The sequence below is a fragment of the Dendropsophus ebraccatus genome, chromosome 4 (assembly GCF_027789765.1).
Source record: "Dendropsophus ebraccatus isolate aDenEbr1 chromosome 4, aDenEbr1.pat, whole genome shotgun sequence".
Lineage (NCBI taxonomy): Eukaryota > Metazoa > Chordata > Amphibia > Anura > Hylidae > Dendropsophus > Dendropsophus ebraccatus.
This window is the reverse complement of record NC_091457.1, coordinates 88,767,684-88,779,719: the sequence shown is the minus strand read 5'-3', so window position 1 is coordinate 88,779,719 and position 12,036 is coordinate 88,767,684. Positions and strand designations below refer to the sequence as shown.

General features: G+C 39.0%; 1 protein-coding gene across 5 annotated transcripts in view; it reads right to left on the bottom strand.

Annotated features, from left to right (window-relative positions):
* ZNF536 (zinc finger protein 536) overlaps positions 1 to 12,036 on the bottom strand; it is a 724,961-nt gene that overhangs the window by 441,271 nt on the left and 271,654 nt on the right. For 4 of the 5 annotated variants that reach the window (XM_069966233.1, XM_069966231.1, XM_069966235.1 and 1 more), the window contains exon 2: positions 2,298 to 2,364. The gene's annotated coding sequence lies outside the window, so the exon portion shown is untranslated. Of the gene's footprint in view, positions 1 to 2,254; positions 2,365 to 12,036 lie in introns of all 5 variants that reach the window. The other variant, XM_069966232.1, reaches the window with a different exon arrangement.

The window sequence follows — 12,036 nt, the reverse complement described above, 5'->3', positions numbered from 1 at the left end:
GCTGATCAGTGGCATTTAGAAGAACATGAGTTGAAAACATGAGAAGGCCACTAATCGAGGGAGAACATGATGCTTTTTTTTAAACTAGAAAAGTCCACTAAATCTAAAGTGTGAGGAGTACATCTCCAGGACTCAAAAGATAAAAAAAAACCATTGTCGATATCTATAATAATTGGGCTACATTGGCCACATTCATATAAATAGTAGCCTAACAAAGAAATACTGTCAAAATTAAAGGTTCTCAGGAGGGAATGCAACGAAGGCTTAATAGCAGAGAACTCAATGGCCTGCATCTAGATGACTTGTGGCCATCCAATAAGAACATAGATGGAAAGGAATGAGGGGTAGTGCTGACTGAGGACTATGGAATATCACCAGTAGAAGGATATTCTAAGCATAGACTGTTGACAGGTGGGTAAGTAATGGACCAGGAAAAGGAAGATACAGGAAGGGAAAACTAAAAAGAGATTAGCCAGGAAATACAGCATCATTTTTGAGCAACTACAAGTCAGTGAGTCTGGAATGTTGACAGCAAAGTGACAGAATAGTTGTCATGTGGACAACAGCAATATTACTGACCTGCAGAGCACCCATACATATTCCTAACCAAAGTATGTGCACAGCATGAAGAGCAAAAACCCCTTCCTTCTCAAGAAGTAATCAGTCTATATGTCAATACTAAGTACTAGAATGAGGGGGGGTGCAGCGGCAGTAGGTTCACAGTCCCCTTCCCTCAAGTTCTGTGTGAGACTGCAAGAGATGCAGAAAGGGGGTGGATAAACTTCACTTATTTTTATTTTGAATGTGGGTGCATTCAGGTGTGCCACATTCCAAATCACCATAGCAGACAATGTAAAGTGCTATTCAGTGAATAGCGGACGCACAAAACTGACATGTCAGTTTTCTATGCAGTTGCATGGGATCCCGACCGGAGTGTATTAGAGTGTATACACTCCAGGCAGGATTCCATAGGACACAATGTTATTTTGTCATTAAATTGTCATTAAACACTGGCCGATTATTGAAAGTTTACATTGTGTAAAGTTAGCCTAAAGCCGTACAGATCCTCCTTATCATCCCAAACAGAATAGGAGGTCTCATCTTGGTTGTGAGAGTTGACATTTGAAAGATCTCTGGGATTATTTTAAAATAAAAATAAAAAAAAAACACCAAAAATCCCTAAAGAAATATGTTTACCATGTTTACAAAACAGTCAATCTTGCCAGGGAACCACTTTAGGAGGACGTTATAAAAAGTTATCTCCAGTTTCATCAAAAACTCTGACAAAGTAAGTGTAATGTAGAATGCTACGCCTTATAATGGCGACTAAGGACCTCAGCTGCTGTGCAACCCTATCCCTTAGCTTGCTCTGAAAGCTGTTGGTTGTCTGGGAATGCTGAGATTTCTAGTTCCAGAGATGGAGAACCACTCAATAGACATGTAGAGGACATCATCATGGACATCTAACAATATACTGCCCAGATATACAATGCCACAAGGACACATAATAGGGGTTATGTACACTTCTGCAACTTTTCTTTTTTCTAGATTCAAAGGATCCAATATGAAAATGAAGCATTTGTTAGAAATGTCACAATTAGGAATCTTCTGCCATTTCTGTATACAACTCCTATGCATCTCTATGGTTACAAGGAAACCATGGGCAGCAACATGTTGCTTTCTTTCCTTCTGCCCTGCCTCAACTGTTTGTAATCCAAGGCTATGTCCATATCATGCTCATACAATACACTGGAGGTATATTCCTGGCCTATACACCTGATGTATGCCATTGTGTGGCCATTAGAGCTAAATGCAAATTGAGCCTGCTGGGATCCGACCCAACCATGCAGCATTTGATTACCAGTGGCTGAAAAGTAGGATGCAGCCCTAGGGGGTCTAGGAAAACATGGATACATCCTGAAGTGACCGCTAATCAAATGCAGCACACTCGGGAACAGATGGACCCAAGCGTGCTCAAGTTGCACTCATCTCTAGTAGTCGTACAGAGGCATATGTCTGATATTGTCCACAATCCAGTTTTGTTTTTTTATCGCGACTACTTCCTAAGTTCCTTCATGTTTTTATCCTAGATGGTATAGAGCAGGAGAATTATAATGGCTGCAAAACATACCTACCCTTTCTAAGATCATTCAGACTGAATTGGTTTATTAGAAATACACAGGGCCCAAAGGGAGCTGAGATGTAGCAGAAAGGCACACTAGAAAAGAAGGGCACAGAATGGCCACATACATACATGTCAAATGCTGGACATGTCTGCACAGACATTGGGGACCAACCTGTAGATCTTGCACTCGTAGGTCAATTGAATGTCTGATGGAGGTACATGCAGGACTGGAACCCGTTCTGTAACATGAAAGAAAACAGGGGTTATTATTATTATTATATTATATATATATTATGAAAAAAAATTATCTATTTTTATGTTAATTAATCTATGTATCCATGTATGTATTTATCTGTTTATGTATGCCACATCTATGTAGAAAACCACCTGTCTAATATTGTGCAGGTCCCCCTTGTGATGCCAAAACAGCTCTTATCTTTGAGGCATAGACTCAAGAAGACTTCTGAAGGTTTCCGGTCATATCTAGATCCAAGATGTTAACAACACTTATTTTTCAAGCGTACCTGTAACTTTAAGGATTTAAAAACCTGCATCATTAACCCTTCTGAGTGGTGACAAGGTGATGTTAGTGCCCTCACCACTTTTCTGAACCCCTGAGAATTCATTTTGCCAGCAGTGCTCACATATGTACTTTCTTACCCTTTCTTGTCTGACACTTCACAGTGCAATGTTTACCCCTCTTTACAATGCCATGAGATAGTACTAGAGATAGTACAGAAGAGACAGCTTCCCAGGTGGTGAGAGATAAAAGAGAAGAGGATCAATCAAGAACCTCTGGAGAAGGCAGACAGGTTCATAGATTGCAGGTTCTCTCTCTCTCTCTCTCTCTCTCTCTCTCTCTCTCTCTCTCTCTCTCTCTTTCCTGTGCACTAGCTAAGCCCCACCCACACCTCCTATGCTCCATTCTGGTCCCTCTACTAGAGATGGACTGAGACTAACAACAGGCAGTGGAAAGCAAAGTGCACAAACAGTGCCCAAGCCAAGGGTGGGAAGTAATTTTTGGTACTTTTAGCAATTTACAGTACATAGGCTATGACATAAGAGAAAGTTGTTTGAAATGACAGTGACAATTTAAGTTGCGAGATGGGGCTTCTATGGATCTCTTTTTTCCAACAAATCATTATCCACTGATAAAAGTCTAGGCAATAGTCTTGGCACAGAACAATTTCTTAACCTTGATCCATTCCATAGCTGTGACAATATATGGGCAATGAACCATATTCCTGAAGCCTGGCGGATCAGTGTCTTTAAAAGCATTAGACACCTAAGTGAACATTTTCTACAGACATACATACAAGTCTGACTTGGTACTAAATAAGATATAAAGCCCCATCAACTGCAGGCTCCCGATGACCTCCAGTTCTTATCCCCTGGCCCCGTCTGGTGTGGTCAGAATGGATATTCCATTCTTCATTAGATGTAACCAGCTCTTGCAGCTATTTTAATTGACTTATAAAACATTCATAAAAGATCCATCGTTTCTTAGCATCTTCTGTAACTGGTGAATATTGCTATTTATATACCAGGGATTATTCAGGCCTTCAACCAATTAGTCAATCATCAGCGGAGACAAAACATCCAAAGATCCATATAGTACTTCTATAACACATAACAAAAATATATCTATCCATCTCCAAATCAATGCATTTACTGTATGCATATATGTGCAGCACGCATGCAATCCAGAGAGAACACCACCAAGGTTGGGTGGGCTTGAGGAAACCTGTTTATGTATTTAGTGCCTATCTATGTAATATCTATCTATCTATCTATCTATCTATTTGTGTAATATCTATCTATCTATCTATCTATCTATTCGTGTAATATCTATCTATCTATCTATCTATCTATCTAATAGTATCTATGTATTTAACTAAGTAATATCTATCTATCTATCTATCTATTCGGACGCTGGACCTCGGAACTCCGGGGAAATGTAAGTTTATACAAACTTTGTTGTACATTTGTACGGATTTTATATGCTTTTACACCAGCTTCAGATATCCTGTGTATATACCTCTGTGGCATCATTTATATTCATGTTGTTTGACCCGGAAGTGATGCTTTGTCTATGTCATGCCCCATACCATATAAACCCCTGTTCCCCAATATGTTTTTGTACAACTTGAGAAAGGCCACCTCATACTTGGCGGCCGAAACGCGTCGTGATTCTAATAAATACCCCTTCCATGAGATAACCGTTTTTATCTGTGGTTTACTGGACATCTGCGCCCTATCTGAGCCGGGATCCCCCATGGTCCTAAAGCCTGCTGCGGCTGATATACTTTTCCCTCTATCTATTCGTGTAATATCTATCTATCTATCTATCTATCTATCTACTAGTATCTATGTATTTAACTAAGTAATATCTATCTATCTATCTATCTATCTATCACCTATCTATCTATCTATCTATCTATTCGTGTAATATCTATCTATGTACTAGTATCTATCTATCTATTCGTGTAATATCTATCTATCTATCTATCTATCTACTAGTATCTATCTATTTAACTAAGTAATATCTATCTATCTATGTACTAGTATCTATCTATCTATCTATCTATCTATCTATCTATCTATCTATCTATCTATCTATCTATCTACTAGTTTATATCTATCTATGTAATATCTGTCTATCTATCTATCAATCTATCTATCTATCTATCTATCTAATATCTGTCTATGTTATATCTATCTAGGTATGCTCCTTCTATGTTGTCTTAATGTATCTGTCTACCATCTATGTATGTATCTAGTACCTATCTATTTATGATAGAGATAGATTAATATCTTCCTTTCTGTCTAGTGTCTTTTTTCCTATTAGTTTATCTATGTATTACTCTTCTATGTAGTTTCTTTCTTCAAGTATCAATTCAGTTAATATTTGTGATGTGTCTTATACGCATCTATCTATGTACTATCTATCTATCTATCTACATCTATGTGACGTCTATCTACCTTGTACCTATCTTTTTAAAATCTATCTGTCTGTCTATCTATCTAGTTATATATCTTTTATCTGTCAATGTGCTATCTATATTATATCTATCTGCCCATCTATGTACAGCCCATCTATCTATGTACCCATTCATCCATCTCTTATAATTTGATCATGTCTATAATTGTCTATCCATCTGTGGTACACATCATTTTGGTTCATTTTTCTGGACATCTGCATAAGAACTGGGGGAAATATTAAGAAATGACGGCGGATTAATGAACTATGTGCAAATATTCTGCACAAATTATGACAACCATCATGCTACGGGCAGCACAGGTTGTGACTTCAGCGCCTGGGAGCCATTGTAATTACAAGCCTCTGTGCTGACGATATTTTCCATTTTCTAACCCAAAATCAAGAGTGAAACACTATAGCAATCACCAGCTACAAAGACTGTGAACCCTTCTTCGCTGTCTGATTATGCAAAACTAAATAGACCTAAATAGACCCCAGCCTTCTGCAAATTATGTACAGTGTTCACTAAATTATGATGAAGCCTGTAATTTCACAGCAATGAGGAGGTTATTAATCCTCATCCGTGTGGACAATGATGTGAGGAATTCACTAGATTGTACAATTGGATCCATTAAAAAAAATCCACTTTTATTGAGCAAAAATATGCAGGTCTTGTGGCGGCCAATTGACACAATTATAGGGATTCTTGTCCTGATGCATAATATATATAAAAAAATGTGCACAAACATCCCATGATTCCTTGCAGATTGTGTGCGAGCAGGGAATTGGTTCGGAATTGCCGGTTAATGGTTTGGTGAAGGGAGAAAGCTTTGCTGGGCTGCGAGAGACACTTCTGCCTTTTGTCTCATCTGATCACTTGCTAAGAAATACCCAGATGGGCACTTCATGCCCAGTCATGCTAATTTGCAGCTTCTTAAAGTACCATGTTAAATAACTCAATCCTCTAATTATGACAGCATGCTACTTTGGTTATGGGTCTCAGATCACACACTACTAGTTCAAGGCGGCCTTGGAATAAATCCACAGCTAAGTGTAACTTTTTATAGAACGTCAAGGACTTGTGTCCTGCTACAAATTGTGGAATATCTGCCACCCTGAGCTAAATATCAGTGGAGTCACTTATACCTAACTACCAAGCACAGAGAAGGCACAGCTTTGAAAAGGCCACTCATAAGTATCTTATGACCCAGATGTGGCCCACTGGGTGATGACAGCGCTTAGCATCACAAAACCAACCATTTTGTGCTCATAAGCACTTCTTCTAGCTGTGTGATGTGCTATACAGTGAAGCATTGTTGTCAAGTTTTTTTTTTGTTCATTTTAAAGTATCAGCCATTATATGTACCAACAAATTATAAACTTCTTGGTCAATCAGATGAACTAGCATAAGTCAGGAAAAAGGAGACCCTGAGTACCTGGAGGAATCCAAGCAAACTTAAGGAGAAGAAACTCCATGCCCATGTTGCACTAGGTCAAAGTCAATCCCAGGATCCTATAGTGCTAACCACTGCAAGGCAACCAGCCCACCTTGTGAAATAAAGATAAACCTGGCACCTTCCAGTAGAGTCTGATTCTGGATGCCGATTTGGAATTCTGACATAATAATCTGAATTCAATAAATTATATGTTTTTACAAAGTAACTGGGCTCTGTGTGATGTCAGGCAAACAGATGGGGTCTAGTTTTAAGGAAACTATGCTCTAACACTGGCCCATACACACCCAACAAGTCAAATCTATCATCAAGGCCAGAGCCAGATACATGTGAACCCTTTGGCGACAAAGTTACAATGAACTCTGTTTACCATTAGCATGACAAGTATGGAGTATTTTTTACTATGGGTCCATTATGCTCAGAGTACACTATTGGCTACTGCTTAGGTGGACCTAGTACTTATACTGCCCCTGACTACTGAATCCTTGAACAAAGGGCAGAAAGTAGTAGGCCACATTAGATGAGTGACTGCTTCCTTTTATGCATATTGCATAGTATATTGTCAGTATTAGTGTTGAGTGGACCTGTCAAAATGTTCGGGTTTGGCAAAATTTTCCGAGCTAGAAAGTTCAGTGTTCCCTGTGGCTGCAGAAGTTGAATGCTCAGGGAGTCAGGGAGGTCGACACTACTAACCCGGCTGTATGAAGGTCCCGCTAGGAAACAAAAGTCCAAAGTGGTGCCGGCTCCACAACCGAAGATTATAGAAAATCATTCCAATGTAGAGAAAGTAAGGAAGCCGCACTCACCATCCGACGTTTTTAATCCTTTATTTCATCGTTAAAAGTAAACAGACACGGTGTGGACAGAGACCAAAGCAGATGCCAGGCAAGAGTGGTTACAGCCTGTTTCACGCTATCACGCTTCTACAGACCACTCGGCATTGGATGGATACAGCCGTAGGCAGGCTGTATCCTTATTTTCCTGGCAGCCCTGGGGCTGCATCTAACTTCTACAGTCACAGGGCATCAAGCACTCCACCCTCAGGTGCAGATACCCGAACATTTTGACAGATCCTCTCAACACTAGCCAGCATTCATTTTCAGGAGGAAACTACTGGAGGGAAACTTTTTGGAGGGAACTACTGCACCTATCAATTTACTAATGATAGAGATTCTAAATGCTACAAACAGAATTCCAGTCCTGGTGATATATTCTTCAGTTTTTCATTCATTACAATGGCTGTGTGAACCTTTTTAAAGACACAAAATTTTTAACAATACACATGATCTATGTAACTGGAATTGCACAAAATTTTTTTGTTCTACAGACAGAGGTAACATAGCTATATAAACATTGTTGAATGCAAATGATTAATCCCTAACTGAAGAAAGAAGCCACTAATGGATGACATATTCTATTCCTCACACCTCTGCAATGCCATTTATGGCTAGTTGGGGTCATTGTTTGGTTTTGTGGACATGGTTGAATCCATTTAAGCTAATATAGTAAAAAATTCTCTCATAGGTTTTTGTCTCATATCTGGTCATCAGATTCCCAGGTATGAAAAAAAAAAAACACTCCAGCAGCTGGGGGGATACCCACCAGGGCCACGTTACTGTCCCTTTAATAAGCCGATCCTCGTGCACATTAACAGTGTTGAAAATTCAATTGCAAAACTCTTTGTCTGTTGTCTGCTTACTCTAAAGACGGTCTTTCTTAAACAACAGAGCACCAAGGAGTCGTTAGGGCTCTCTCTTCATTACTTCAAAAAACCAATCATTAGACACCAGAGTATATACGTAATTAGAAAATCACTTCCTTTGCAATCCAAGCTAAGTAGTTTACATACTGTAATTACAGGGACAAAATCAATTTTTAATCATTTCACTGATTGGGCTCATCAGCACTGTGGGAACGTTGTAACCTGCTTGTTGTGCATAAGCAACATCTGGGCTAAAACAATTACCCTTTGTTTGCTACAATATTCCTTAAATTTTTTTTTAAAACTGAATTTAAAAAAAAATGACAAAAGGGTAAAATATTGAATATGTTTGTCGATGATCTAGAGATAACCCTAAGTATAATGTGCAGCACGGCTCATCCGATGTACAGTTTTAATGGCACAGTTGCTAGATTTTTTTTTTTTGATTTTTTTTTGTTCCCTCTCTCCAGTAAAATAAAAAGTATCTGATTGTTTTAAAGATGCATTCAGCTGGCTAATTGTTCTATAGCTAACACATGGTGTTCAAACAGCCCACACATTACAAAACGCTCATCTGGAATATAATTCCCAACTATTACTGAGCCGGGGGTTTATACTTGCGCTAATATAAATGAATGGATTTTATCAAAATTAAAAAGGGAAAAAATTCAGAGAGGCTGAGGATGTGTGAAAAATAGATGGTATGAATTGGCAAGGCGAGCCTAACCATTTTGTTCTCTTAATAGGAAGTGACCTCATTTACACTGGGGTAATAATTAGTAGCGCTTCAGTGACAGTTAAGAAAAAAAAAAGTTTTCAGCATAATAAGGCAAAATCGCTTTTGTTAGAGATTCAGCGTTCCATTTTAACCCTTGCCAAGCTAAGGAAAAAATATAATGCTAGACTAATAGCTAAAATATTATCAACAATCTGTGAAAATGTGTTGGTCTTTTTCCGGACCTGTCACAATTAATTTGTTTTGGGATTTAAAGGGGCGGTAAATAAAAATATTTAAAGTTTTTTTTTTCTATCATTATTATTATTATAGATATCATTAGTGGTTGGCCTCTTATAGTGTAGGGACCCTATGCAGCTAGAAGGTTCCTAAATAAATGCTAAAGTATTATTTTAGAATTTATGATTTGTGAAGACAATAATTCATAAAATCAGCAAGTTTCATAGTGTACAAATCCTGTTCCAGGTATATCTTAACCTAGTATGTAAGTATATGGACCAATCTGTCATAACATTAAAACCACAAACAAGTGAATGGAATAACATTGACTGTGGCACCTGTCAGGGGACAAGATATATTAGACAGAAAGTGAATAGTTATTTCTTGAAGTTGATGTGGTTTAAAAATGGGCAGGAACAATGGGCAAGTGTAAGGATCTGAAGGACTATGACGAGGGCCAAATTGTGATGTCTAGACAACTGGATCAGAGTATTTCCAAAACGACAGGTCTTGTGGTATATTCCTGGTGTGTAGTGGTTAGTTTCTACAAGTCAGTGCAATTCTGGTGGCAAAAGGGGGGAACTGTACAATATTACACAGGTGACACAGTGATCAGCCTATTGTCAAGGGACACTTCTAATAAATAGGGATTGTCCAAGGCAAGGAACCCCATTAACACACATGGATAGGTGTCTCATGGACGCTGACAGTCACATGGCATCCACCAACCACTGGGCCCTAGTGTTTTATGAGGGATATTCAAAAACGGTCAATAGAAAGGCAAATGTAGGAATATTAGTACTGCTAACAGTTAGAAGTGACCTTTACCTTCTTACGACCAAAGTCAGGTATTCCTAAATGGACTGGCACAGATCGACTTTAAATTTACAATACCTTAGTTTTTGTGATGTGCATGGTGTACAAAACTTATCCCACCATTTCCCAGCCACCCATATTTAGCCAAGTATGAAGCAAAGAACTGCATTGGTTGGTGTTCTTTCTAAGTCTTTCTAAGTTTCCAGTTCTAAGCCATATTTTGCCATATTTTGCCAGGAGAAAGCCTATATTAAAACTTTGCAAGTTTTTCGCTTTCTTCTATATAACTGTCCAGGCTTATAGCATTGCATATTGAAAAGCACCAACATTTTTCAATGGACCCCCAATGTTAAATGGACTAACATACTATACTCACAATGTACTATACACACCTAATCACTTATTGACCAATTGGTTGAATTTGTCACTAAGACACAGAAGCTGTGTTTTCTAATAACAAGGTGCCAAGAACCTTACCATTGGTGTTTGTTTAGTTCTTTATTGTGAATGCATTGTTCTCCTGCATCAATTTTCCCATGTAAAAACTCCTCGCAGAAGGAAGCACATCTATCTCTCCCAGTAATGGACTTGCATTGAGGGCCAAGTTGCTTAATCAATGCTATTGTTTGGAACAGGAACCCACAGCTTGCGTTAAGGAGGCTGGTCAATTGTACAACCTCACTATTGATATTCTCTACATGCAAAGCATTCCCAGCCTCTCAGGTTAATTGATATATCACTACATTATGCAACCCAATCAAGAACCAGTGCTACCCTTTATATTTTCTGCTTTTAGAAAGTCTCAATGCTTGAATCTACCACAGCTGGTCTAGAAGCAAACTGAGAAACTCCCAGTGTTTTCTACTCTAAAGGGATGCAGACATGTGAACCAACCACACGTTCAGAATGGTTGTATTAGGTATTACATAGTACATGTGTCAATGTGCCAAAACTGTAGAAGCCTTTACACATGTATCCCAATGAGAAATCAATGAAAGATCAAGGAATCAAGTTGCTGTTTTTTGTTTGTTTTTTTGCCATGGTCACTATATACAACTAAAATACAAAAGTCAGAATTAACCAACAGACTAGTATTTTGAAGAAACCACTACGGTTGTGATGAAAGGAGTTGGAAGACTATATGAAACACACACAACCCATCATGAAAAAGAAACTGCTATTAGACTTTGTACAGTGACCTAAATAGCAGTGATTAAATCAAGCTTTATATTATAAAACCAAGTTTTGACTTTAAGAACTGACTCTTTGGTCACGTCCCTTTTTTTACTCATAGTTCCTTTGTAAATGTTCGCACTGAGCAAATGGGGATTGCCGCCTTGCTCAGTGTCAGACTGCATCTCTGTAAGAGGGCTCGCGCGCCTCCTCCGCTCTCCGCTCAAAGAATTGACATGTCACGCAATTGGCACGCAAGCCCTCTCATAGAGATGCCATCTGACACTGAGCAAGGCGGGATTCTGAGAGTTCCGCCGCAGAATTCCGCCCCATTTGGTCAGTGTGAACATACCTTAAGGCAGTTAAGTCACAAGGCATAGTCACAACTTGAAGTCACATGGCACAAAGGGCAGTGGAAAGAAACTTGTTCATGACAACTTGTTAAGCTACTCTACCTAATGAAATATGAATAAGGAATCTGTCCATGTCTGTGTAAATATACCCTGTATATTCTCAATGACCATTTCATTGAACCACAACTTCCAAGCCAGGAAAATTAACCTTTTAATTATATTATCTTTGCCCCCATTTTGAGTTTTTGCACTGCATTACCTGTTGCACGATCCAGCCGCATCTAAGGCTCCCGACTCCTGGAGGTCCTGTGCAGTCAATCAGTGCATGCCGCCACCGCATTCACTGATTGGCTGCGCGGGACCTCCGGGAGCCAGGAGCCTTAGATGCGGCCGGATTGTGGGACAGGTAATGTATCATCCCGGCGGCAGGGGGTTAATGGGGCCAGGACTTACATACTTACAGCGGGATGACAATCCT